Genomic DNA, 24,454 nt, shown 5'->3' on the forward strand with positions numbered 1-24,454 from the left:
CAAACTCCCCGTCGACGGCTCACGGGAAGAGTTATTTGTACGGCCGCTCCTCCTCTTCTTCGTGGGAGTTTTGGCACTCGTCTCCCAGCGTTTCCTTCCATTTTCCGGTCCTATTTCTGTAAAAACAGGGTCTCTGTGGCGCAATTGGCTAGCGCGTTCGGCTGTTAACCGAAAGGATGGTGGTTCGAGCCCACCCAGGGACGAATGTGTTCTTGTTTGCCCCTGTTGTGGGTCTTGCCAGTGTGACAATGAGCTGTACCGCCGTCGGAGCTGGAAAATCTCGGAAAAATACAGTCCTCCGCTCCACCAACTGAGCTGTCAAAGGGTGAGCGAGCGAGCGAGCGAGCGGGAGGCTTTATTTGCGAGGAAGGCGTGCGATGCCCCATTCTCACTCCCGTTCAGGTACAAAAGAAGAAAGCCTTTGCTGACGCACCACTCTTTTAAGTCTCTCCCTGGTGGTCTAGTGGCTGGTTTCGATTCCCGGTCAGGGGGAACTTTAAGGTCCAGTGGAAACCTTTGACTAGCTGCGTCCTGCAACGTGGTCCTCATCTTTGACAGCGAGCAGAGGAAGCCAAGCTCTCCCTGGTGGTCTAGTGGCTAGGATTCGGCGCTCTCACCGCCGCGGCCCGGGTTCGATTCCCGGTCAGGGAATCTGTTTTTAGACCGCCATCAGAGTCCAAGAAGCTGGAAAATCTCTTCATTCTGGTGCCTTGAGAGCCTTTGCTGCATGTTGGGCATACCTTTCTAAGGTGGCTTTCGACCCCACCTTAAAGCACCTAGTCGAAGAGAAAACGGAAGCCTGAGCCCGTCTGGTCCGATGAAGCAAGGCGCCGTGGCTTAGTTGGTCAAAGCGCCTGTCTAGTAAACAGGAGATCCTGAGTTCAAATCTCAGCGGTGCCTCTTTAGGCGCAGGTGTCAGCTCAATTTTGCATCCTTTGTCTCAAAGTCAGGCGTGCAACGGAGACAAAGGTTGCGCGCCACAAGTCACGCTCTGTGGTTTGAACACACAGCTCACACAGGGCCTAGAACGCTGGACCCTTGCTCCTTCCATTGTTTCCTCAAAGTCAGGTACATAAGAGAGACCAATTTGGCCCGCTTCATCCCACGCTGCCACGCGGTTTGAACAGCCTTCGCCCGAACAGGGACTTGAACCCTGGACCCTCAGATTAAAAGTCTGATGCTCTGCCGACTGAGCTATCCGGGCTCTGGGGTGGCAGGAAACACTGAGCTTTTCGTGGAACATCTGCATGTACATCTCCTTCGCCACACAAACCCCGAGGGATGGTATGGCGAATCCCTCGCAAGCATGCCGGTGCACCTTCGACACAAAGAGCCTCTTTAAACGGTACTCTCAGCGCGCTTTGCGGCACAACGGTTGCACATCAGACGCCAGGTCAGAACGTTGCCTCTTGAGCTCACAACTAGGCCTCGTGGCACAACGGTAGCGCGTCTGACTTGGTAGCGTCGTTTACTTACCTGGCAAAATCAAACTCTGATTGCTTCCTCAGAGTGAGGCATGCCACCAACGCACCTCGCCCAAACAGGGACCTGATGCTGCCAGGGTTCAAAAGGTAGACGTCAAGCGGGTAAATCGTCGGGGGCTCTGTGGCGCAATGGATAGCGCATTGGACTTCTAGGCAGGGGGAGGAAAAGCCATTCAAAGGTTGTGGGTTCGAGTCCCACCAGAGTCGTTCTCTTTTTTCCCCAAACTCCCCGTCGACGGCTCACGGGAAGAGTTATTTGTACGGCCGCTCCTCCTCTTCTTCGTGGGAGTTTTGGCACTCGTCTCCCAGCGTTTCCTTCCATTTTCCGGTCCTATTTCTGTAAAAACAGGGTCTCTGTGGCGCAATTGGCTAGCGCGTTCGGCTGTTAACCGAAAGGATGGTGGTTCGAGCCCACCCAGGGACGAATGTGTTCTTGTTTGCCCCTGTTGTGGGTCTTGCCAGTGTGACAATGAGCTGTACCGCCGTCGGAGCTGGAAAATCTCGGAAAAATACAGTCCTCCGCTCCACCAACTGAGCTGTCAAAGGGTGAGCGAGCGAGCGAGCGAGCGGGAGGCTTTATTTGCGAGGAAGGCATGCGATGCCCCATTCTCACTCCCGTTCAGGTACAAAAGAAGAAAGCCTTTGCTGACGCACCACTCTTTTAAGTCTCTCCCTGGCGGTCTAGTGGCTGGTTTCGATTCCCGGTCAGGGGGAACTTTAAGGTCCAGTGGAAACCTTTGACTAGCTGCGTCCTGCAACGTGGTCCTCATCTTTGACAGCGAGCAGAGGAAGCCAAGCTCTCCCTGGTGGTCTAGTGGCTAGGATTCGGCGCTCTCACCGCCGCGGCCCGGGTTCGATTCCCGGTCAGGGAATCTGTTTTTAGACCGCCATCAGAGTCCAAGAAGCTGGAAAATCTCTTCATTCTGGTGCCTTGAGAGCCTTTGCTGCATGTTGGGCATACCTTTCTAAGGTGGCTTTCGACCCCACCTTAAAGCACCTAGTCGAAGAGAAAACGGAAGCCTGAGCCCGTCTGGTCCGATGAAGCAAGGCGCCGTGGCTTAGTTGGTCAAAGCGCCTGTCTAGTAAACAGGAGATCCTGAGTTCAAATCTCAGCGGTGCCTCTTTAGGCGCAGGTGTCAGCTCAATTTTGCATCCTTTGTCTCAAAGTCAGGCGTGCAACGGAGACAAAGGTTGCGCGCCACAAGTCACGCTCTGTGGTTTGAACACACAGCTCACACAGGGCCTAGAACGCTGGACCCTTGCTCCTTCCATTGTTTCCTCAAAGTCAGGTACATAAGAGAGACCAATTTGGCCCGCTTCATCCCACGCTGCCACGCGGTTTGAACAGCCTTCGCCCGAACAGGGACTTGAACCCTGGACCCTCAGATTAAAAGTCTGATGCTCTGCCGACTGAGCTATCCGGGCTCTGGGGTGGCAGGAAACACTGAGCTTTTCGTGGAACATCTGCATGTACATCTCCTTCGCCACACAAACCCCGAGGGATGGTATGGCGAATCCCTCGCAAGCATGCCGGTGCACCTTCGACACAAAGAGCCTCTTTAATCGGTACTCTCAGCGCGCTTTGCGGCACAACGGTTGCACATCAGACGCCAGGTCAGAACGTTGCCTCTTGAGCTCACAACTAGGCCTCGTGGCACAACGGTAGCGCGTCTGACTTGGTAGCGTCTTTTACTTACCTGGCAAAATCAAGCTCTGATTGCTTCCTCAGAGTGAGGCATGCCACCAACGCACCTCGCCCAAACAGGGACCTGATGCTGCCAGGGTTGAAAAGGTAGACGTCAAGCGGGTACATCGTCGGGGGCTCTGTGGCGCAATGGATAGCGCATTGGACTTCTAGGCAGGGGGAGGAAAAGCCATTCAAAGGTTGTGGGTTCGAGTCCCACCAGAGTCGTTCTCTTTTTTCCCCAAACTCCCCGTCGACGGCTCACGGGAAGAGTTATTTGTACGGCCGCTCCTCCTCTTCTTCGTGGGAGTTTTGGCACTCGTCTCCCAGCGTTTCCTTCCATTTTCCGGTCCTATTTCTGTAAAAACAGGGTCTCTGTGGCGCAATTGGCTAGCGCGTTCGGCTGTTAACCGAAAGGATGGTGGTTCGAGCCCACCCAGGGACGAATGTGTTCTTGTTTGCCCCTGTTGTGGGTCTTGCCAGTGTGACAATGAGCTGTACCGCCGTCGGAGCTGGAAAATCTCGGAAAAATACAGTCCTCCGCTCCACCAACTGAGCTGTCAAAGGGTGAGCGAGCGAGCGAGCGAGCGGGAGGCTTTATTTGCGAGGAAGGCATGCGATGCCCCATTCTCACTCCCGTTCAGGTACAAAAGAAGAAAGCCTTTGCTGACGCACCACTCTTTTAAGTCTCTCCCTGGTGGTCTAGTGGCTGGTTTCGATTCCCGGTCAGGGGGAACTTTAAGGTCCAGTGGAAACCTTTGACTAGCTGCGTCCTGCAACGTGGTCCTCATCTTTGACAGCGAGCAGAGGAAGCCAAGCTCTCCCTGGTGGTCTAGTGGCTAGGATTCGGCGCTCTCACCGCCGCGGCCCGGGTTCGATTCCCGGTCAGGGAATCTGTTTTTAGACCGCCATCAGAGTCCAAGAAGCTGGAAAATCTCTTCATTCTGGTGCCTTGAGAGCCTTTGCTGCATGTTGGGCATACCTTTCTAAGGTGGCTTTCGACCCCACCTTAAAGCACCTAGTCGAAGAGAAAACGGAAGCCTGAGCCCGTCTGGTCCGATGAAGCAAGGCGCCGTGGCTTAGTTGGTCAAAGCGCCTGTCTAGTAAACAGGAGATCCTGAGTTCAAATCTCAGCGGTGCCTCTTTAGGCGCAGGTGTCAGCTCAATTTTGCATCCTTTGTCTCAAAGTCAGGCGTGCAACGGAGACAAAGGTTGCGCGCCACAAGTCACGCTCTGTGGTTTGAACACACAGCTCACACAGGGCCTAGAACGCTGGACCCTTGCTCCTTCCATTGTTTCCTCAAAGTCAGGTACATAAGAGAGACCAATTTGGCCCGCTTCATCCCACGCTGCCACGCGGTTTGAACAGCCTTCGCCCGAACAGGGACTTGAACCCTGGACCCTCAGATTAAAAGTCTGATGCTCTGCCGACTGAGCTATCCGGGCTCTGGGGTGGCAGGAAACACTGAGCTTTTCGTGGAACATCTGCATGTACATCTCCTTCGCCACACAAACCCCGAGGGATGGTATGGCGAATCCCTCGCAAGCATGCCGGTGCACCTTCGACACAAAGAGCCTCTTTAATCGGTACTCTCAGCGCGCTTTGCGGCACAACGGTTGCACATCAGACGCCAGGTCAGAACGTTGCCTCTTGAGCTCACAACTAGGCCTCGTGGCACAACGGTAGCGCGTCTGACTTGGTAGCGTCTTTTACTTACCTGGCAAAATCAAGCTCTGATTGCTTCCTCAGAGTGAGGCATGCCACCAACGCACCTCGCCCAAACAGGGACCTGATGCTGCCAGGGTTGAAAAGGTAGACGTCAAGCGGGTACATCGTCGGGGGCTCTGTGGCGCAATGGATAGCGCATTGGACTTCTAGGCAGGGGGAGGAAAAGCCATTCAAAGGTTGTGGGTTCGAGTCCCACCAGAGTCGTTCTCTTTTTTCCCCAAACTCCCCGTCGACGGCTCACGGGAAGAGTTATTTGTACGGCCGCTCCTCCTCTTCTTCGTGGGAGTTTTGGCACTCGTCTCCCAGCGTTTCCTTCCATTTTCCGGTCCTATTTCTGTAAAAACAGGGTCTCTGTGGCGCAATTGGCTAGCGCGTTCGGCTGTTAACCGAAAGGATGGTGGTTCGAGCCCACCCAGGGACGAATGTGTTCTTGTTTGCCCCTGTTGTGGGTCTTGCCAGTGTGACAATGAGCTGTACCGCCGTCGGAGCTGGAAAATCTCGGAAAAATACAGTCCTCCGCTCCACCAACTGAGCTGTCAAAGGGTGAGCGAGCGAGCGAGCGAGCGGGAGGCTTTATTTGCGAGGAAGGCATGCGATGCCCCATTCTCACTCCCGTTCAGGTACAAAAGAAGAAAGCCTTTGCTGACGCACCACTCTTTTAAGTCTCTCCCTGGTGGTCTAGTGGCTGGTTTCGATTCCCGGTCAGGGGGAACTTTAAGGTCCAGTGGAAACCTTTGACTAGCTGCGTCCTGCAACGTGGTCCTCATCTTTGACAGCGAGCAGAGGAAGCCAAGCTCTCCCTGGTGGTCTAGTGGCTAGGATTCGGCGCTCTCACCGCCGCGGCCCGGGTTCGATTCCCGGTCAGGGAATCTGTTTTTAGACCGCCATCAGAGTCCAAGAAGCTGGAAAATCTCTTCATTCTGGTGCCTTGAGAGCCTTTGCTGCATGTTGGGCATACCTTTCTAAGGTGGCTTTCGACCCCACCTTAAAGCACCTAGTCGAAGAGAAAACGGAAGCCTGAGCCCGTCTGGTCCGATGAAGCAAGGCGCCGTGGCTTAGTTGGTCAAAGCGCCTGTCTAGTAAACAGGAGATCCTGAGTTCAAATCTCAGCGGTGCCTCTTTAGGCGCAGGTGTCAGCTCAATTTTGCATCCTTTGTCTCAAAGTCAGGCGTGCAACGGAGACAAAGGTTGCGCGCCACAAGTCACGCTCTGTGGTTTGAACACACAGCTCACACAGGGCCTAGAACGCTGGACCCTTGCTCCTTCCATTGTTTCCTCAAAGTCAGGTACATAAGAGAGACCAATTTGGCCCGCTTCATCCCACGCTGCCACGCGGTTTGAACAGCCTTCGCCCGAACAGGGACTTGAACCCTGGACCCTCAGATTAAAAGTCTGATGCTCTGCCGACTGAGCTATCCGGGCTCTGGGGTGGCAGGAAACACTGAGCTTTTCGTGGAACATCTGCATGTACATCTCCTTCGCCACACAAACCCCGAGGGATGGTATGGCGAATCCCTCGCAAGCATGCCGGTGCACCTTCGACACAAAGAGCCTCTTTAATCGGTACTCTCAGCGCGCTTTGCGGCACAACGGTTGCACATCAGACGCCAGGTCAGAACGTTGCCTCTTGAGCTCACAACTAGGCCTCGTGGCACAACGGTAGCGCGTCTGACTTGGTAGCGTCTTTTACTTACCTGGCAAAATCAAGCTCTGATTGCTTCCTCAGAGTGAGGCATGCCACCAACGCACCTCGCCCAAACAGGGACCTGATGCTGCCAGGGTTCAAAAGGTAGACGTCAAGCGGGTAAATCGTCGGGGGCTCTGTGGCGCAATGGATAGCGCATTGGACTTCTAGGCAGGGGGAGGAAAAGCCATTCAAAGGTTGTGGGTTCGAGTCCCACCAGAGTCGTTCTCTTTTTTCCCCAAACTCCCCGTCGACGGCTCACGGGAAGAGTTATTTGTACGGCCGCTCCTCCTCTTCTTCGTGGGAGTTTTGGCACTCGTCTCCCAGCGTTTCCTTCCATTTTCCGGTCCTATTTCTGTAAAAACAGGGTCTCTGTGGCGCAATTGGCTAGCGCGTTCGGCTGTTAACCGAAAGGATGGTGGTTCGAGCCCACCCAGGGACGAATGTGTTCTTGTTTGCCCCTGTTGTGGGTCTTGCCAGTGTGACAATGAGCTGTACCGCCGTCGGAGCTGGAAAATCTCGGAAAAATACAGTCCTCCGCTCCACCAACTGAGCTGTCAAAGGGTGAGCGAGCGAGCGAGCGAGCGGGAGGCTTTATTTGCGAGGAAGGCATGCGATGCCCCATTCTCACTCCCGTTCAGGTACAAAAGAAGAAAGCCTTTGCTGACGCACCACTCTTTTAAGTCTCTCCCTGGTGGTCTAGTGGCTGGTTTCGATTCCCGGTCAGGGGGAACTTTAAGGTCCAGTGGAAACCTTTGACTAGCTGCGTCCTGCAACGTGGTCCTCATCTTTGACAGCGAGCAGAGGAAGCCAAGCTCTCCCTGGTGGTCTAGTGGCTAGGATTCGGCGCTCTCACCGCCGCGGCCCGGGTTCGATTCCCGGTCAGGGAATCTGTTTTTAGACCGCCATCAGAGTCCAAGAAGCTGGAAAATCTCTTCATTCTGGTGCCTTGAGAGCCTTTGCTGCATGTTGGGCATACCTTTCTAAGGTGGCTTTCGACCCCACCTTAAAGCACCTAGTCGAAGAGAAAACGGAAGCCTGAGCCCGTCTGGTCCGATGAAGCAAGGCGCCGTGGCTTAGTTGGTCAAAGCGCCTGTCTAGTAAACAGGAGATCCTGAGTTCAAATCTCAGCGGTGCCTCTTTAGGCGCAGGTGTCAGCTCAATTTTGCATCCTTTGTCTCAAAGTCAGGCGTGCAACGGAGACAAAGGTTGCGCGCCACAAGTCACGCTCTGTGGTTTGAACACACAGCTCACACAGGGCCTAGAACGCTGGACCCTTGCTCCTTCCATTGTTTCCTCAAAGTCAGGTACATAAGAGAGACCAATTTGGCCCGCTTCATCCCACGCTGCCACGCGGTTTGAACAGCCTTCGCCCGAACAGGGACTTGAACCCTGGACCCTCAGATTAAAAGTCTGATGCTCTGCCGACTGAGCTATCCGGGCTCTGGGGTGGCAGGAAACACTGAGCTTTTCGTGGAACATCTGCATGTACATCTCCTTCGCCACACAAACCCCGAGGGATGGTATGGCGAATCCCTCGCAAGCATGCCGGTGCACCTTCGACACAAAGAGCCTCTTTAATCGGTACTCTCAGCGCGCTTTGCGGCACAACGGTTGCACATCAGACGCCAGGTCAGAACGTTGCCTCTTGAGCTCACAACTAGGCCTCGTGGCACAACGGTAGCGCGTCTGACTTGGTAGCGTCTTTTACTTACCTGGCAAAATCAAGCTCTGATTGCTTCCTCAGAGTGAGGCATGCCACCAACGCACCTCGCCCAAACAGGGACCTGATGCTGCCAGGGTTGAAAAGGTAGACGTCAAGCGGGTAAATCGTCGGGGGCTCTGTGGCGCAATGGATAGCGCATTGGACTTCTAGGCAGGGGGAGGAAAAGCCATTCAAAGGTTGTGGGTTCGAGTCCCACCAGAGTCGTTCTCTTTTTTCCCCAAACTCCCCGTCGACGGCTCACGGGAAGAGTTATTTGTACGGCCGCTCCTCCTCTTCTTCGTGGGAGTTTTGGCACTCGTCTCCCAGCGTTTCCTTCCATTTTCCGGTCCTATTTCTGTAAAAACAGGGTCTCTGTGGCGCAATTGGCTAGCGCGTTCGGCTGTTAACCGAAAGGATGGTGGTTCGAGCCCACCCAGGGACGAATGTGTTCTTGTTTGCCCCTGTTGTGGGTCTTGCCAGTGTGACAATGAGCTGTACCGCCGTCGGAGCTGGAAAATCTCGGAAAAATACAGTCCTCCGCTCCACCAACTGAGCTGTCAAAGGGTGAGCGAGCGAGCGAGCGAGCGGGAGGCTTTATTTGCGAGGAAGGCATGCGATGCCCCATTCTCACTCCCGTTCAGGTACAAAAGAAGAAAGCCTTTGCTGACGCACCACTCTTTTAAGTCTCTCCCTGGTGGTCTAGTGGCTGGTTTCGATTCCCGGTCAGGGGGAACTTTAAGGTCCAGTGGAAACCTTTGACTAGCTGCGTCCTGCAACGTGGTCCTCATCTTTGACAGCGAGCAGAGGAAGCCAAGCTCTCCCTGGTGGTCTAGTGGCTAGGATTCGGCGCTCTCACCGCCGCGGCCCGGGTTCGATTCCCGGTCAGGGAATCTGTTTTTAGACCGCCATCAGAGTCCAAGAAGCTGGAAAATCTCTTCATTCTGGTGCCTTGAGAGCCTTTGCTGCATGTTGGGCATACCTTTCTAAGGTGGCTTTCGACCCCACCTTAAAGCACCTAGTCGAAGAGAAAACGGAAGCCTGAGCCCGTCTGGTCCGATGAAGCAAGGCGCCGTGGCTTAGTTGGTCAAAGCGCCTGTCTAGTAAACAGGAGATCCTGAGTTCAAATCTCAGCGGTGCCTCTTTAGGCGCAGGTGTCAGCTCAATTTTGCATCCTTTGTCTCAAAGTCAGGCGTGCAACGGAGACAAAGGTTGCGCGCCACAAGTCACGCTCTGTGGTTTGAACACACAGCTCACACAGGGCCTAGAACGCTGGACCCTTGCTCCTTCCATTGTTTCCTCAAAGTCAGGTACATAAGAGAGACCAATTTAGCCCGCTTCATCCCACGCTGCCACGCGGTTTGAACAGCCTTCGCCCGAACAGGGACTTGAACCCTGGACCCTCAGATTAAAAGTCTGATGCTCTGCCGACTGAGCTATCCGGGCTCTGGGGTGGCAGGAAACACTGAGCTTTTCGTGGAACATCTGCATGTACATCTCCTTCGCCACACAAACCCCGAGGGATGGTATGGCGAATCCCTCGCAAGCATGCCGGTGCACCTTCGACACAAAGAGCCTCTTTAAACGGTACTCTCAGCGCGCTTTGCGGCACAACGGTTGCACATCAGACGCCAGGTCAGAACGTTGCCTCTTGAGCTCACAACTAGGCCTCGTGGCACAACGGTAGCGCGTCTGACTTGGTAGCGTCGTTTACTTACCTGGCAAAATCAAGCTCTGATTGCTTCCTCAGAGTGAGGCATGCCACCAACGCACCTCGCCCAAACAGGGACCTGATGCTGCCAGGGTTCAAAAGGTAGACGTCAAGCGGGTAAATCGTCGGGGGCTCTGTGGCGCAATGGATAGCGCATTGGACTTCTAGGCAGGGGGAGGAAAAGCCATTCAAAGGTTGTGGGTTCGAGTCCCACCAGAGTCGTTCTCTTTTTTCCCCAAACTCCCCGTCGACGGCTCACGGGAAGAGTTATTTGTACGGCCGCTCCTCCTCTTCTTCGTGGGAGTTTTGGCACTCGTCTCCCAGCGTTTCCTTCCATTTTCCGGTCCTATTTCTGTAAAAACAGGGTCTCTGTGGCGCAATTGGCTAGCGCGTTCGGCTGTTAACCGAAAGGATGGTGGTTCGAGCCCACCCAGGGACGAATGTGTTCTTGTTTGCCCCTGTTGTGGGTCTTGCCAGTGTGACAATGAGCTGTACCGCCGTCGGAGCTGGAAAATCTCGGAAAAATACAGTCCTCCGCTCCACCAACTGAGCTGTCAAAGGGTGAGCGAGCGAGCGAGCGAGCGGGAGGCTTTATTTGCGAGGAAGGCATGCGATGCCCCATTCTCACTCCCGTTCAGGTACAAAAGAAGAAAGCCTTTGCTGACGCACCACTCTTTTAAGTCTCTCCCTGGTGGTCTAGTGGCTGGTTTCGATTCCCGGTCAGGGGGAACTTTAAGGTCCAGTGGAAACCTTTGACTAGCTGCGTCCTGCAACGTGGTCCTCATCTTTGACAGCGAGCAGAGGAAGCCAAGCTCTCCCTGGTGGTCTAGTGGCTAGGATTCGGCGCTCTCACCGCCGCGGCCCGGGTTCGATTCCCGGTCAGGGAATCTGTTTTTAGACCGCCATCAGAGTCCAAGAAGCTGGAAAATCTCTTCATTCTGGTGCCTTGAGAGCCTTTGCTGCATGTTGGGCATACCTTTCTAAGGTGGCTTTCGACCCCACCTTAAAGCACCTAGTCGAAGAGAAAACGGAAGCCTGAGCCCGTCTGGTCCGATGAAGCAAGGCGCCGTGGCTTAGTTGGTCAAAGCGCCTGTCTAGTAAACAGGAGATCCTGAGTTCAAATCTCAGCGGTGCCTCTTTAGGCGCAGGTGTCAGCTCAATTTTGCATCCTTTGTCTCAAAGTCAGGCGTGCAACGGAGACAAAGGTTGCGCGCCACAAGTCACGCTCTGTGGTTTGAACACACAGCTCACACAGGGCCTAGAACGCTGGACCCTTGCTCCTTCCATTGTTTCCTCAAAGTCAGGTACATAAGAGAGACCAATTTGGCCCGCTTCATCCCACGCTGCCACGCGGTTTGAACAGCCTTCGCCCGAACAGGGACTTGAACCCTGGACCCTCAGATTAAAAGTCTGATGCTCTGCCGACTGAGCTATCCGGGCTCTGGGGTGGCAGGAAACACTGAGCTTTTCGTGGAACATCTGCATGTACATCTCCTTCGCCACACAAACCCCGAGGGATGGTATGGCGAATCCCTCGCAAGCATGCCGGTGCACCTTCGACACAAAGAGCCTCTTTAATCGGTACTCTCAGCGCGCTTTGCGGCACAACGGTTGCACATCAGACGCCAGGTCAGAACGTTGCCTCTTGAGCTCACAACTAGGCCTCGTGGCACAACGGTAGCGCGTCTGACTTGGTAGCGTCTTTTACTTACCTGGCAAAATCAAGCTCTGATTGCTTCCTCAGAGTGAGGCATGCCACCAACGCACCTCGCCCAAACAGGGACCTGATGCTGCCAGGGTTCAAAAGGTAGACGTCAAGCGGGTAAATCGTCGGGGGCTCTGTGGCGCAATGGATAGCGCATTGGACTTCTAGGCAGGGGGAGGAAAAGCCATTCAAAGGTTGTGGGTTCGAGTCCCACCAGAGTCGTTCTCTTTTTTCCCCAAACTCCCCGTCGACGGCTCACGGGAAGAGTTATTTGTACGGCCGCTCCTCCTCTTCTTCGTGGGAGTTTTGGCACTCGTCTCCCAGCGTTTCCTTCCATTTTCCGGTCCTATTTCTGTAAAAACAGGGTCTCTGTGGCGCAATTGGCTAGCGCGTTCGGCTGTTAACCGAAAGGATGGTGGTTCGAGCCCACCCAGGGACGAATGTGTTCTTGTTTGCCCCTGTTGTGGGTCTTGCCAGTGTGACAATGAGCTGTACCGCCGTCGGAGCTGGAAAATCTCGGAAAAATACAGTCCTCCGCTCCACCAACTGAGCTGTCAAAGGGTGAGCGAGCGAGCGAGCGAGCGGGAGGCTTTATTTGCGAGGAAGGCATGCGATGCCCCATTCTCACTCCCGTTCAGGTACAAAAGAAGAAAGCCTTTGCTGACGCACCACTCTTTTAAGTCTCTCCCTGGTGGTCTAGTGGCTGGTTTCGATTCCCGGTCAGGGGGAACTTTAAGGTCCAGTGGAAACCTTTGACTAGCTGCGTCCTGCAACGTGGTCCTCATCTTTGACAGCGAGCAGAGGAAGCCAAGCTCTCCCTGGTGGTCTAGTGGCTAGGATTCGGCGCTCTCACTGCCGCGGCCCGGGTTCGATTCCCGGTCAGGGAATCTGTTTTTAGACCGCCATCAGAGTCCAAGAAGCTGGAAAATCTCTTCATTCTGGTGCCTTGAGAGCCTTTGCTGCATGTTGGGCATACCTTTCTAAGGTGGCTTTCGACCCCACCTTAAAGCACCTAGTCGAAGAGAAAACGGAAGCCTGAGCCCGTCTGGTCCGATGAAGCAAGGCGCCGTGGCTTAGTTGGTCAAAGCGCCTGTCTAGTAAACAGGAGATCCTGAGTTCAAATCTCAGCGGTGCCTCTTTAGGCGCAGGTGTCAGCTCAATTTTGCATCCTTTGTCTCAAAGTCAGGCGTGCAACGGAGACAAAGGTTGCGCGCCACAAGTCACGCTCTGTGGTTTGAACACACAGCTCACACAGGGCCTAGAACGCTGGACCCTTGCTCCTTCCATTGTTTCCTCAAAGTCAGGTACATAAGAGAGACCAATTTAGCCCGCTTCATCCCACGCTGCCACGCGGTTTGAACAGCCTTCGCCCGAACAGGGACTTGAACCCTGGACCCTCAGATTAAAAGTCTGATGCTCTGCCGACTGAGCTATCCGGGCTCTGGGGTGGCAGGAAACACTGAGCTTTTCGTGGAACATCTGCATGTACATCTCCTTCGCCACACAAACCCCGAGGGATGGTATGGCGAATCCCTCGCAAGCATGCCGGTGCACCTTCGACACAAAGAGCCTCTTTAAACGGTACTCTCAGCGCGCTTTGCGGCACAACGGTTGCACATCAGACGCCAGGTCAGAACGTTGCCTCTTGAGCTCACAACTAGGCCTCGTGGCACAACGGTAGCGCGTCTGACTTGGTAGCGTCGTTTACTTACCTGGCAAAATCAAGCTCTGATTGCTTCCTCAGAGTGAGGCATGCCACCAACGCACCTCGCCCAAACAGGGACCTGATGCTGCCAGGGTTCAAAAGGTAGACGTCAAGCGGGTAAATCGTCGGGGGCTCTGTGGCGCAATGGATAGCGCATTGGACTTCTAGGCAGGGGGAGGAAAAGCCATTCAAAGGTTGTGGGTTCGAGTCCCACCAGAGTCGTTCTCTTTTTTCCCCAAACTCCCCGTCGACGGCTCACGGGAAGAGTTATTTGTACGGCCGCTCCTCCTCTTCTTCGTGGGAGTTTTGGCACTCGTCTCCCAGCGTTTCCTTCCATTTTCCGGTCCTATTTCTGTAAAAACAGGGTCTCTGTGGCGCAATTGGCTAGCGCGTTCGGCTGTTAACCGAAAGGATGGTGGTTCGAGCCCACCCAGGGACGAATGTGTTCTTGTTTGCCCCTGTTGTGGGTCTTGCCAGTGTGACAATGAGCTGTACCGCCGTCGGAGCTGGAAAATCTCGGAAAAATACAGTCCTCCGCTCCACCAACTGAGCTGTCAAAGGGTGAGCGAGCGAGCGAGCGAGCGGGAGGCTTTATTTGCGAGGAAGGCATGCGATGCCCCATTCTCACTCCCGTTCAGGTACAAAAGAAGAAAGCCTTTGCTGACGCACCACTCTTTTAAGTCTCTCCCTGGTGGTCTAGTGGCTGGTTTCGATTCCCGGTCAGGGGGAACTTTAAGGTCCAGTGGAAACCTTTGACTAGCTGCGTCCTGCAACGTGGTCCTCATCTTTGACAGCGAGCAGAGGAAGCCAAGCTCTCCCTGGTGGTCTAGTGGCTAGGATTCGGCGCTCTCACCGCCGCGGCCCGGGTTCGATTCCCGGTCAGGGAATCTGTTTTTAGACCGCCATCAGAGTCCAAGAAGCTGGAAAATCTCTTCATTCTGGTGCCTTGAGAGCCTTTGCTGCATGTTGGGCATACCTTTCTAAGGTGGCTTTCGACCCCACCTTAAAGCACCTAGTCGAAGAGAAAACGGAAGCCTGAGCCCGTCTGGTCCGATGAAGCAAGGCGCCGTGGCTTAGTTGGTCAAAGCGCCTGTCTAGTAAACAGGAGATCCTGAGTTCAAATCTCAGCGGTGCCTCTTTAGGCGCAGGTGTCAGCTCAATTTTGCATCCTTTGTCTCAAAGTCAGGCGTGCAACGGAGACAAAGGTTGCGCGCCACAAGTCACGCTCTGTGGTTTGAACACACAGCTCACACAGGGCCTAGAACGCTGGACCCTTGCTCCTTCCATTGTTTCCTCAAAGTCAGGTACATAAGAGAGACCAATTTGGCCCGCTTCATCCCACGCTGCCACGCGGTTTGAACAGCCTTCGCCCGAACAGGGACTTGAACCCTGGACCCTCAGATTAAAAGTCTGATGCTCTGCCGACTGAGCTATCCGGGCTCTGGGGTGGCAGGAAACACTGAGCTTTTCGTGGAACATCTGCATGTACATCTCCTTCGCCACACAAACCCCGAGGGATGGTATGGCGAATCCCTCGCAAGCATGCCGGTGCACCTTCGACACAAAGAGCCTCTTTAATCGGTACTCTCAGCGCGCTTTGCGGCACAACGGTTGCACATCAGACGCCAGGTCAGAACGTTGCCTCTTGAGCTCACAACTAGGCCTCGTGGCACAACGGTAGCGCGTCTGACTTGGTAGCGTCTTTTACTTACCTGGCAAAATCAAGCTCTGATTGCTTCCTCAGAGTGAGGCATGCCACCAACGCACCTCGCCCAAACAGGGACCTGATGCTGCCAGGGTTGAAAAGGTAGACGTCAAGCGGGTAAATTGTCGGGGGCTCTGTGGCGCAATGGATAGCGCATTGGACTTCTAGGCAGGGGGAGGAAAAGCCATTCAAAGGTTGTGGGTTCGAGTCCCACCAGAGTCGTTCTCTTTTTTCCCCAAACTCCACGTCGACGGCTCACGGGAAGAGTTATTTGTACGGCCGCTCCTCCTCTTCTTCGTGGGAGTTTTGGCACTCGTCTCCCAGCGTTTCCTTCCATTTTCCGGTCCTATTTCTGTAAAAACAGGGTCTCTGTGGCGCAATTGGCTAGCGCGTTCGGCTGTTAACCGAAAGGATGGTGGTTCGAGCCCACCCAGGGACGAATGTGTTCTTGTTTGCCCCTGTTGTGGGTCTTGCCAGTGTGACAATGAGCTGTACCGCCGTCGGAGCTGGAAAATCTCGGAAAAATACAGTCCTCCGCTCCACCAACTGAGCTGTCAAAGGGTGAGCGAGCGAGCGAGCGAGCGGGAGGCTTTATTTGCGAGGAAGGCATGCGATGCCCCATTCTCACTCCCGTTCAGGTACAAAAGAAGAAAGCCTTTGCTGACGCACCACTCTTTTAAGTCTCTCCCTGGTGGTCTAGTGGCTGGTTTCGATTCCCGGTCAGGGGGAACTTTAAGGTCCAGTGGAAACCTTTGACTAGCTGCGTCCTGCAACGTGGTCCTCATCTTTGACAGCGAGCAGAGGAAGCCAAGCTCTCCCTGGTGGTCTAGTGGCTAGGATTCGGCGCTCTCACTGCCGCGGCCCGGGTTCGATTCCCGGTCAGGGAATCTGTTTTTAGACCGCCATCAGAGTCCAAGAAGCTGGAAAATCTCTTCATTCTGGTGCCTTGAGAGCCTTTGCTGCATGTTGGGCATACCTTTCTAAGGTGGCTTTCGACCCCACCTTAAAGCACCTAGTCGAAGAGAAAACGGAAGCCTGAGCCCGTCTGGTCCGATGAAGCAAGGCGCCGTGGCTTAGTTGGTCAAAGCGCCTGTCTAGTAAACAGGAGATCCTGAGTTCAAATCTCAGCGGTGCCTCTTTAGGCGCAGGTGTCAGCTCAATTTTGCATCCTTTGTCTCAAAGTCAGGCGTGCAACGGAGACAAAGGTTGCGCGCCACAAGTCACGCTCTGTGGTTTGAACACACAGCTCACACAGGGCCTAGAACGCTGGACCCTTGCTCCTTCCATTGTTTCCTCAAAGTCAGGTACATAAGAGAGACCAATTTGGCCCGCTTCATCCCACGCTGCCACGCGGTTTGAACAGCCTTCGCCCGAACAGGGACTTGAACCCTGGACCCTCAGATTAAAAGTCTGATGCTCTGCCGACTGAGCTATCCGGGCTCTGGGGTGGCAGGAAACACTGAGCTTTTCGTGGAACATCTGCATGTACATCTCCTTCGCCACACAAACCCCGAGGGATGGTATGGCGAATCCCTCGCAAGCATGCCGGTGCACCTTCGACACAAAGAGCCTCTTTAATCGGTACTCTCAGCGCGCTTTGCGGCACAACGGTTGCACATCAGACGCCAGGTCAGAACGTTGCCTCTTGAGCTCACAACTAGGCCTCGTGGCACAACGGTAGCGCGTCTGACTTGGTAGCGTCTTTTACTTACCTGGCAAAATCAAGCTCTGATTGCTTCCTCAGAGTGAGGCATGCCACCAACGCACCTCGCCCAAACAGGGACCTGATGCTGCCAGGGTTGAAAAGGTAGACGTCAAGCGGGTAAATTGTCGGGGGCTCTGTGGCGCAATGGATAGCGCATTGGACTTCTAGGCAGGGGGAGGAAAAGCCATTCAAAGGTTGTGGGTTCGAGTCCCACCAGAGTCGTTCTCTTTTTTCCCCAAACTCCCCGTCGACGGCTCACGGGAAGAGTTATTTGTACGGCCGCTCCTCCTCTTCTTCGTGGGAGTTTTGGCACTCGTCTCCCAGCGTTTCCTTCCATTTTCCGGTCCTATTTCTGTAAAAACAGGGTCTCTGTGGCGCAATTGGCTAGCGCGTTCGGCTGTTAACCGAAAGGATGGTGGTTCGAGCCCACCCAGGGACGAATGTGTTCTTGTTTGCCCCTGTTGTGGGTCTTGCCAGTGTGACAATGAGCTGTACCGCCGTCGGAGCTGGAAAATCTCGGAAAAATACAGTCCTCCGCTCCACCAACTGAGCTGTCAAAGGGTGAGCGAGCGAGCGAGCGAGCGGGAGGCTTTATTTGCGAGGAAGGCATGCGATGCCCCATTCTCACTCCCGTTCAGGTACAAAAGAAGAAAGCCTTTGCTGACGCACCACTCTTTTAAGTCTCTCCCTGGTGGTCTAGTGGCTGGTTTCGATTCCCGGTCAGGGGGAACTTTAAGGTCCAGTGGAAACCTTTGACTAGCTGCGTCCTGCAACGTGGTCCTCATCTTTGACAGCGAGCAGAGGAAGCCAAGCTCTCCCTGGTGGTCTAGTGGCTAGGATTCGGCGCTCTCACCGCCGCGGCCCGGGTTCGATTCCCGGTCAGGGAATCTGTTTTTAGACCGCCATCAGAGTCCAAGAAGCTGGAAAATCTCTTCATTCTGGTGCCTTGAGAGCCTTTGCTGCATGTTGGGCATACCTTTCTAAGGTGGCTTTCGACCCCACCTTAAAGCACCTAGTCGAAGAGAAAACGGAAGCCTGAGCCCGTCTGGTCCGATGAAGCAAGGCGCCGTGGCTTAGTTGGTCAAAGCGCCTGTCTAGTAAACAGGAGATCCTGAGTTCAAATCTCAGCGGTGCCTCTTTAGGCGCAGGTGTCAGCTCAATTTTGCATCCTTTGTCTCAAAGTCAGGCGTGCAACGGAGACAAAGGTTGCGCGCCACAAGTCACGCTCTGTGGTTTGAACACACAGCTCACACAGGGCCTAGAACGCTGGACCCTTGCTCCTTCCATTGTTTCCTCAAAGTCAGGTACATAAGAGAGACCAATTTGGCCCGCTTCATCCCACGCTGCCACGCGGTTTGAACAGCCTTCGCCCGAACAGGGACTTGAACCCTGGACCCTCAGATTAAAAGTCTGATGCTCTGCCGACTGAGCTATCCGGGCTCTGGGGTGGCAGGAAACACTGAGCTTTTCGTGGAACATCTGCATGTACATCTCCTTCGCCACACAAACCCCGAGGGATGGTATGGCGAATCCCTCGCAAGCATGCCGGTGCACCTTCGACACAAAGAGCCTCTTTAATCGGTACTCTCAGCGCGCTTTGCGGCACAACGGTTGCACATCAGACGCCAGGTCAGAACGTTGCCTCTTGAGCTCACAACTAGGCCTCGTGGCACAACGGTAGCGCGTCTGACTTGGTAGCGTCTTTTACTTACCTGGCAAAATCAAGCTCTGATTGCTTCCTCAGAGTGAGGCATGCCACCAACGCACCTCGCCCAAACAGGGACCTGATGCTGCCAGGGTTCAAAAGGTAGACGTCAAGCGGGTAAATCGTCGGGGGCTCTGTGGCGCAATGGATAGCGCATTGGACTTCTAGGCAGGGGGAGGAAAAGCCATTCAAAGGTTGTGGGTTCGAGTCCCACCAGAGTCGTTCTCTTTTTTCCCCAAACTCCCCGTCGACGGCTCACGGGAAGAGTTATTTGTACGGCCGCTCCTCCTCTTCTTCGTGGGAGTTTTGGCACTCGTCTCCCAGCGTTTCCTTCCATTTTCCGGTCCTATTTCTGTAAAAACAGGGTCTCTGTGGCGCAATTGGCTAGCGCGTTCGGCTGTTAACCGAAAGGATGGTGGTTCGAGCCCACCCAGGGACGAATGTGTTCTTGTTTGCCCCTGTTGTGGGTCTTGCCAGTGTGACAATGAGCTGTACCGCCGTCGGAGCTGGAAAATCTCGGAAAAATACAGTCCTCCGCTCCACCAACTGAGCTGTCAAAGGGTGAGCGAGCGAGCGAGCGAGTGGGAGGCTTTATTTGCGAGGAAGGCGTGCGATGCCCCATTCTCACTCCCGTTCAGGTACAAAAGAAGAAAGCCTTTGCTGACGCACCACTCTTTTAAGTCTCTCCCTGGTGGTCTAGTGGCTGGTTTCGATTCCCGGTCAGGGAACTTTAAGGTCCAGTGGAAACCTTTGACAAGCTGCGTCCTGCAACGTGGTCCTCATCTTTGACAGCGAGCAGAGGAAGCCAAGCTCTCCCTGGTGGTCTAGTGGCTAGGATTCGGCGCTCTCACCGCCGCGGCCCGGGTTCGATTCCCGGTCAGGGAATCTGTTTTTAGACCGCCATCAGAGTCCAAGAAGCTGGAAAATCTCTTCATTCTGGTGCCTTGAGAGCCTTTGCTGCATGTTGGGCATACCTTTCTAAGGTGGCTTTCGACCCCACCTTAAAGCACCTAGTCGAAGAGAAAACGGAAGCCTGAGCCCGTCTGGTCCGATGAAGCAAGGCGCCGTGGCTTAGTTGGTCAAAGCGCCTGTCTAGTAAACAGGAGATCCTGAGTTCAAATCTCAGCGGTGCCTCTTTAGGCGCAGGTGTCAGCTCAATTTTGCATCCTTTGTCTCAAAGTCAGGCGTGCAACGGAGACAAAGGTTGCGCGCCACAAGTCACGCTCTGTGGTTTGAACACACAGCTCACACAGGGCCTAGAACGCTGGACCCTTGCTCCTTCCATTGTTTCCTCAAAGTCAGGTACATAAGAGAGACCAATTTGGCCCGCTTCATCCCACGCTGCCACGCGGTTTGAACAGCCTTCGCCCGAACAGGGACTTGAACCCTGGACCCTCAGATTAAAAGTCTGATGCTCTGCCGACTGAGCTATCCGGGCTCTGGGGTGGCAGGAAACACTGAGCTTTTCGTGGAACATCTGCATGTACATCTCCTTCGCCACACAAACCCCGAGGGATGGTATGGCGAATCCCTCGCAAGCATGCCGGTGCACCTTCGACACAAAGAGCCTCTTTAAACGGTACTCTCAGCGCGCTTTGCGGCACAACGGTTGCACATCAGACGCCAGGTCAGAACGTTGCCTCTTGAGCTCACAACTAGGCCTCGTGGCACAACGGTAGCGCGTCTGACTTGGTAGCGTCGTTTACTTACCTGGCAAAATCAAGCTCTGATTGCTTCCTCAGAGTGAGGCATGCCACCAACGCACCTCGCCCAAACAGGGACCTGATGCTGCCAGGGTTCAAAAGGTAGACGTCAAGCGGGTAAATCGTCGGGGGCTCTGTGGCGCAATGGATAGCGCATTGGACTTCTAGGCAGGGGGAGGAAAAGCCATTCAAAGGTTGTGGGTTCGAGTCCCACCAGAGTCGTTCTCTTTTTTCCCCAAACTCCCCGTCGACGGCTCACGGGAAGAGTTATTTGTACGGCCGCTCCTCCTCTTCTTCGTGGGAGTTTTGGCACTCGTCTCCCAGCGTTTCCTTCCATTTTCCGGTCCTATTTCTGTAAAAACAGGGTCTCTGTGGCGCAATTGGCTAGCGCGTTCGGCTGTTAACCGAAAGGATGGTGGTTCGAGCCCACCCAGGGACGAATGTGTTCTTGTTTGCCCCTGTTGTGGGTCTTGCCAGTGTGACAATGAGCTGTACCGCCGTCGGAGCTGGAAAATCTCGGAAAAATACAGTCCTCCGCTCCACCAACTGAGCTGTCAAAGGGTGAGCGAGCGAGCGAGCGAGCGGGAGGCTTTATTTGCGAGGAAGGCATGCGATGCCCCATTCTCACTCCCGTTCAGGTACAAAAGAAGAAAGCCTTTGCTGACGCACCACTCTTTTAAGTCTCTCCCTGGTGGTCTAGTGGCTGGTTTCGATTCCCGGTCAGGGGGAACTTTAAGGTCCAGTGGAAACCTTTGACTAGCTGCGTCCTGCAACGTGGTCCTCATCTTTGACAGCGAGCAGAGGAAGCCAAGCTCTCCCTGGTGGTCTAGTGGCTAGGATTCGGCGCTCTCACCGCCGCGGCCCGGGTTCGATTCCCGGTCAGGGAATCTGTTTTTAGACCGCCATCAGAGTCCAAGAAGCTGGAAAATCTCTTCATTCTGGTGCCTTGAGAGCCTTTGCTGCATGTTGGGCATACCTTTCTAAGGTGGCTTTCGACCCCACCTTAAAGCACCTAGTCGAAGAGAAAACGGAAGCCTGAGCCCGTCTGGTCCGATGAAGCAAGGCGCCGTGGCTTAGTTGGTCAAAGCGCCTGTCTAGTAAACAGGAGATCCTGAGTTCAAATCTCAGCGGTGCCTCTTTAGGCGCAGGTGTCAGCTCAATTTTGCATCCTTTGTCTCAAAGTCAGGCGTGCAACGGAGACAAAGGTTGCGCGCCACAAGTCACGCTCTGTGGTTTGAACACACAGCTCACACAGGGCCTAGAACGCTGGACCCTTGCTCCTTCCATTGTTTCCTCAAAGTCAGGTACATAAGAGAGACCAATTTGGCCCGCTTCATCCCACGCTGCCACGCGGTTTGAACAGCCTTCGCCCGAACAGGGACTTGAACCCTGGACCCTCAGATTAAAAGTCTGATGCTCTGCCGACTGAGCTATCCGGGCTCTGGGGTGGCAGGAAACACTGAGCTTTTCGTGGAACATCTGCATGTACATCTCCTTCGCCACACAAACCCCGAGGGATGGTATGGCGAATCCCTCGCAAGCATGCCGGTGCACCTTCGACACAAAGAGCCTCTTTAAACGGTACTCTCAGCGCGCTTTGCGGCACAACGGTTGCACATCAGACGCCAGGTCAGAACGTTGCCTCTTGAGCTCACAACTAGGCCTCGTGGCACAACGGTAGCGCGTCTGACTTGGTAGCGTCGTTTACTTACCTGGCAAAATCAAGCTCTGATTGCTTCCTCAGAGTGAGGCATGCCACCAACGCACCTCGCCCAAACAGGGACCTGATGCTGCCAGGGTTCAAAAGGTAGACGTCAAGCGGGTAAATCGTCGGGGGCTCTGTGGCGCAATGGATAGCGCATTGGACTTCTAGGCAGGGGGAGGAAAAGCCATTCAAAGGTTGTGGGTTCGAGTCCCACCAGAGTCGTTCTCTTTTTTCCCCAAACTCCCCGTCGACGGCTCACGGGAAGAGTTATTTGTACGGCCGCTCCTCCTCTTCTTCGTGGGAGTTTTGGCACTCGTCTCCCAGCGTTTCCTTCCATTTTCCGGTCCTATTTCTGTAAAAACAGGGTCTCTGTGGCGCAATTGGCTAGCGCGTTCGGCTGTTAACCGAAAGGATGGTGGTTCGAGCCCACCCAGGGACGAATGTGTTCTTGTTTGCCCCTGTTGTGGGTCTTGCCAGTGTGACAATGAGCTGTACCGCCGTCGGAGCTGGAAAATCTCGGAAAAATACAGTCCTCCGCTCCACCAACTGAGCTGTCAAAGGGTGAGCGAGCGAGCGAGCGAGCGGGAGGCTTTATTTGCGAGGAAGGCATGCGATGCCCCATTCTCACTCCCGTTCAGGTACAAAAGAAGAAAGCCTTTGCTGACGCACCACTCTTTTAAGTCTCTCCCTGGTGGTCTAGTGGCTGGTTTCGATTCCCGGTCAGGGGGAACTTTAAGGTCCAGTGGAAACCTTTGACTAGCTGCGTCCTGCAACGTGGTCCTCATCTTTGACAGCGAGCAGAGGAAGCCAAGCTCTCCCTGGTGGTCTAGTGGCTAGGATTCGGCGCTCTCACCGCCGCGGCCCGGGTTCGATTCCCGGTCAGGGAATCTGTTTTTAGACCGCCATCAGAGTCCAAGAAGCTGGAAAATCTCTTCATTCTGGTGCCTTGAGAGCCTTTGCTGCATGTTGGGCATACCTTTCTAAGGTGGCTTTCGACCCCACCTTAAAGCACCTAGTCGAAGAGAAAACGGAAGCCTGAGCCCGTCTGGTCCGATGAAGCAAGGCGCCGTGGCTTAGTTGGTCAAAGCGCCTGTCTAGTAAACAGGAGATCCTGAGTTCAAATCTCAGCGGTGCCTCTTTAGGCGCAGGTGTCAGCTCAATTTTGCATCCTTTGTCTCAAAGTCAGGCGTGCAACGGAGACAAAGGTTGCGCGCCACAAGTCACGCTCTGTGGTTTGAACACACAGCTCACACAGGGCCTAGAACGCTGGACCCTTGCTCCTTCCATTGTTTCCTCAAAGTCAGGTACATAAGAGAGACCAATTTGGCCCGCTTCATCCCACGCTGCCACGCGGTTTGAACAGCCTTCGCCCGAACAGGGACTTGAACCCTGGACCCTCAGATTAAAAGTCTGATGCTCTGCCGACTGAGCTATCCGGGCTCTGGGGTGGCAGGAAACACTGAGCTTTTCGTGGAACATCTGCATGTACATCTCCTTCGCCACACAAACCCCGAGGGATGGTATGGCGAATCCCTCGCAAGCATGCCGGTGCACCTTCGACACAAAGAGCCTCTTTAATCGGTACTCTCAGCGCGCTTTGCGGCACAACGGTTGCACATCAGACGCCAGGTCAGAACGTTGCCTCTTGAGCTCACAACTAGGCCTCGTGGCACAACGGTAGCGCGTCTGACTTGGTAGCGTCTTTTACTTACCTGGCAAAATCAAGCTCTGATTGCTTCCTCAGAGTGAGGCATGCCACCAACGCACCTCGCCCAAACAGGGACCTGATGCTGCCAGGGTTCAAAAGGTAGACGTCAAGCGGGTAAATCGTCGGGGGCTCTGTGGCGCAATGGATAGCGCATTGGACTTCTAGGCAGGGGGAGGAAAAGCCATTCAAAGGTTGTGGGTTCGAGTCCCACCAGAGTCGTTCTCTTTTTTCCCCAAACTCCCCGTCGACGGCTCACGGGAAGAGTTATTTGTACGGCCGCTCCTCCTCTTCTTCGTGGGAGTTTTGGCACTCGTCTCCCAGCGTTTCCTTCCATTTTCCGGTCCTATTTCTGTAAAAACAGGGTCTCTGTGGCGCAATTGGCTAGCGCGTTCGGCTGTTAACCGAAAGGATGGTGGTTCGAGCCCACCCAGGGACGAATGTGTTCTTGTTTGCCCCTGTTGTGGGTCTTGCCAGTGTGACAATGAGCTGTACCGCCGTCGGAGCTGGAAAATCTCGGAAAAATACAGTCCTCCGCTCCACCAACTGAGCTGTCAAAGGGTGAGCGAGCGAGCGAGCGAGCGGGAGGCTTTATTTGCGAGGAAGGCATGCGATGCCCCATTCTCACTCCCGTTCAGGTACAAAAGAAGAAAGCCTTTGCTGACGCACCACTCTTTTAAGTCTCTCCCTGGTGGTCTAGTGGCTGGTTTCGATTCCCGGTCAGGGGGAACTTTAAGGTCCAGTGGAAACCTTTGACTAGCTGCGTCCTGCAACGTGGTCCTCATCTTTGACAGCGAGCAGAGGAAGCCAAGCTCTCCCTGG

General features: G+C 54.4%; 28 non-coding genes across 28 annotated transcripts; 14 read left to right on the forward strand and 14 right to left on the reverse strand.

Annotated features, from left to right (window-relative positions):
* Positions 1 to 1,131: 1,131 nt before the first annotated feature.
* Positions 1,132 to 1,204, reverse strand: trnak-uuu (transfer RNA lysine (anticodon UUU)). Its single transcript has one exon. It is a non-coding gene; the product is annotated as a tRNA-Lys (tRNA).
* A 395-nt stretch (positions 1,205 to 1,599) lies between these two features.
* On the forward strand, positions 1,600 to 1,691 carry trnar-ucu (transfer RNA arginine (anticodon UCU)). Its single transcript is given in 2 exon segments — positions 1,600 to 1,636; positions 1,656 to 1,691. It is a non-coding gene; the product is annotated as a tRNA-Arg (tRNA).
* A 1,145-nt stretch (positions 1,692 to 2,836) lies between these two features.
* trnak-uuu (transfer RNA lysine (anticodon UUU)) lies at positions 2,837 to 2,909 on the reverse strand. The gene has a single exon. It is a non-coding gene; the product is annotated as a tRNA-Lys (tRNA).
* A 395-nt stretch (positions 2,910 to 3,304) lies between these two features.
* On the forward strand, positions 3,305 to 3,396 carry trnar-ucu (transfer RNA arginine (anticodon UCU)). The gene is given in 2 exon segments: positions 3,305 to 3,341; positions 3,361 to 3,396. It is a non-coding gene; the product is annotated as a tRNA-Arg (tRNA).
* Positions 3,397 to 4,541: 1,145 nt separating this feature from the next.
* trnak-uuu (transfer RNA lysine (anticodon UUU)) lies at positions 4,542 to 4,614 on the reverse strand. The gene has a single exon. It is a non-coding gene; the product is annotated as a tRNA-Lys (tRNA).
* A 395-nt stretch (positions 4,615 to 5,009) lies between these two features.
* Positions 5,010 to 5,101, forward strand: trnar-ucu (transfer RNA arginine (anticodon UCU)). Its single transcript is given in 2 exon segments — positions 5,010 to 5,046; positions 5,066 to 5,101. It is a non-coding gene; the product is annotated as a tRNA-Arg (tRNA).
* Positions 5,102 to 6,246: 1,145 nt separating this feature from the next.
* On the reverse strand, positions 6,247 to 6,319 carry trnak-uuu (transfer RNA lysine (anticodon UUU)). The gene has a single exon. It is a non-coding gene; the product is annotated as a tRNA-Lys (tRNA).
* A 395-nt stretch (positions 6,320 to 6,714) lies between these two features.
* Positions 6,715 to 6,806, forward strand: trnar-ucu (transfer RNA arginine (anticodon UCU)). The gene is given in 2 exon segments: positions 6,715 to 6,751; positions 6,771 to 6,806. It is a non-coding gene; the product is annotated as a tRNA-Arg (tRNA).
* Positions 6,807 to 7,951: 1,145 nt separating this feature from the next.
* trnak-uuu (transfer RNA lysine (anticodon UUU)) lies at positions 7,952 to 8,024 on the reverse strand. Its single transcript has one exon. It is a non-coding gene; the product is annotated as a tRNA-Lys (tRNA).
* Positions 8,025 to 8,419: 395 nt separating this feature from the next.
* Positions 8,420 to 8,511, forward strand: trnar-ucu (transfer RNA arginine (anticodon UCU)). Its single transcript is given in 2 exon segments — positions 8,420 to 8,456; positions 8,476 to 8,511. It is a non-coding gene; the product is annotated as a tRNA-Arg (tRNA).
* Positions 8,512 to 9,656: 1,145 nt separating this feature from the next.
* On the reverse strand, positions 9,657 to 9,729 carry trnak-uuu (transfer RNA lysine (anticodon UUU)). Its single transcript has one exon. It is a non-coding gene; the product is annotated as a tRNA-Lys (tRNA).
* A 395-nt stretch (positions 9,730 to 10,124) lies between these two features.
* Positions 10,125 to 10,216, forward strand: trnar-ucu (transfer RNA arginine (anticodon UCU)). Its single transcript is given in 2 exon segments — positions 10,125 to 10,161; positions 10,181 to 10,216. It is a non-coding gene; the product is annotated as a tRNA-Arg (tRNA).
* A 1,145-nt stretch (positions 10,217 to 11,361) lies between these two features.
* trnak-uuu (transfer RNA lysine (anticodon UUU)) lies at positions 11,362 to 11,434 on the reverse strand. Its single transcript has one exon. It is a non-coding gene; the product is annotated as a tRNA-Lys (tRNA).
* Positions 11,435 to 11,829: 395 nt separating this feature from the next.
* On the forward strand, positions 11,830 to 11,921 carry trnar-ucu (transfer RNA arginine (anticodon UCU)). Its single transcript is given in 2 exon segments — positions 11,830 to 11,866; positions 11,886 to 11,921. It is a non-coding gene; the product is annotated as a tRNA-Arg (tRNA).
* A 1,145-nt stretch (positions 11,922 to 13,066) lies between these two features.
* Positions 13,067 to 13,139, reverse strand: trnak-uuu (transfer RNA lysine (anticodon UUU)). The gene has a single exon. It is a non-coding gene; the product is annotated as a tRNA-Lys (tRNA).
* Positions 13,140 to 13,534: 395 nt separating this feature from the next.
* Positions 13,535 to 13,626, forward strand: trnar-ucu (transfer RNA arginine (anticodon UCU)). The gene is given in 2 exon segments: positions 13,535 to 13,571; positions 13,591 to 13,626. It is a non-coding gene; the product is annotated as a tRNA-Arg (tRNA).
* A 1,145-nt stretch (positions 13,627 to 14,771) lies between these two features.
* trnak-uuu (transfer RNA lysine (anticodon UUU)) lies at positions 14,772 to 14,844 on the reverse strand. The gene has a single exon. It is a non-coding gene; the product is annotated as a tRNA-Lys (tRNA).
* A 395-nt stretch (positions 14,845 to 15,239) lies between these two features.
* Positions 15,240 to 15,331, forward strand: trnar-ucu (transfer RNA arginine (anticodon UCU)). The gene is given in 2 exon segments: positions 15,240 to 15,276; positions 15,296 to 15,331. It is a non-coding gene; the product is annotated as a tRNA-Arg (tRNA).
* Positions 15,332 to 16,476: 1,145 nt separating this feature from the next.
* On the reverse strand, positions 16,477 to 16,549 carry trnak-uuu (transfer RNA lysine (anticodon UUU)). Its single transcript has one exon. It is a non-coding gene; the product is annotated as a tRNA-Lys (tRNA).
* Positions 16,550 to 16,944: 395 nt separating this feature from the next.
* trnar-ucu (transfer RNA arginine (anticodon UCU)) lies at positions 16,945 to 17,036 on the forward strand. Its single transcript is given in 2 exon segments — positions 16,945 to 16,981; positions 17,001 to 17,036. It is a non-coding gene; the product is annotated as a tRNA-Arg (tRNA).
* Positions 17,037 to 18,181: 1,145 nt separating this feature from the next.
* On the reverse strand, positions 18,182 to 18,254 carry trnak-uuu (transfer RNA lysine (anticodon UUU)). Its single transcript has one exon. It is a non-coding gene; the product is annotated as a tRNA-Lys (tRNA).
* Positions 18,255 to 18,649: 395 nt separating this feature from the next.
* Positions 18,650 to 18,741, forward strand: trnar-ucu (transfer RNA arginine (anticodon UCU)). Its single transcript is given in 2 exon segments — positions 18,650 to 18,686; positions 18,706 to 18,741. It is a non-coding gene; the product is annotated as a tRNA-Arg (tRNA).
* A 1,143-nt stretch (positions 18,742 to 19,884) lies between these two features.
* On the reverse strand, positions 19,885 to 19,957 carry trnak-uuu (transfer RNA lysine (anticodon UUU)). Its single transcript has one exon. It is a non-coding gene; the product is annotated as a tRNA-Lys (tRNA).
* A 395-nt stretch (positions 19,958 to 20,352) lies between these two features.
* On the forward strand, positions 20,353 to 20,444 carry trnar-ucu (transfer RNA arginine (anticodon UCU)). Its single transcript is given in 2 exon segments — positions 20,353 to 20,389; positions 20,409 to 20,444. It is a non-coding gene; the product is annotated as a tRNA-Arg (tRNA).
* A 1,145-nt stretch (positions 20,445 to 21,589) lies between these two features.
* On the reverse strand, positions 21,590 to 21,662 carry trnak-uuu (transfer RNA lysine (anticodon UUU)). Its single transcript has one exon. It is a non-coding gene; the product is annotated as a tRNA-Lys (tRNA).
* A 395-nt stretch (positions 21,663 to 22,057) lies between these two features.
* Positions 22,058 to 22,149, forward strand: trnar-ucu (transfer RNA arginine (anticodon UCU)). The gene is given in 2 exon segments: positions 22,058 to 22,094; positions 22,114 to 22,149. It is a non-coding gene; the product is annotated as a tRNA-Arg (tRNA).
* A 1,145-nt stretch (positions 22,150 to 23,294) lies between these two features.
* On the reverse strand, positions 23,295 to 23,367 carry trnak-uuu (transfer RNA lysine (anticodon UUU)). The gene has a single exon. It is a non-coding gene; the product is annotated as a tRNA-Lys (tRNA).
* A 395-nt stretch (positions 23,368 to 23,762) lies between these two features.
* Positions 23,763 to 23,854, forward strand: trnar-ucu (transfer RNA arginine (anticodon UCU)). The gene is given in 2 exon segments: positions 23,763 to 23,799; positions 23,819 to 23,854. It is a non-coding gene; the product is annotated as a tRNA-Arg (tRNA).
* The last annotated feature ends 600 nt before the right edge of the window (positions 23,855 to 24,454 follow it).

This window comes from Osmerus mordax, chromosome 9 (genome assembly GCF_038355195.1).
Source record: "Osmerus mordax isolate fOsmMor3 chromosome 9, fOsmMor3.pri, whole genome shotgun sequence".
In the NCBI taxonomy this organism is placed as follows: domain Eukaryota; kingdom Metazoa; phylum Chordata; class Actinopteri; order Osmeriformes; family Osmeridae; genus Osmerus; species Osmerus mordax.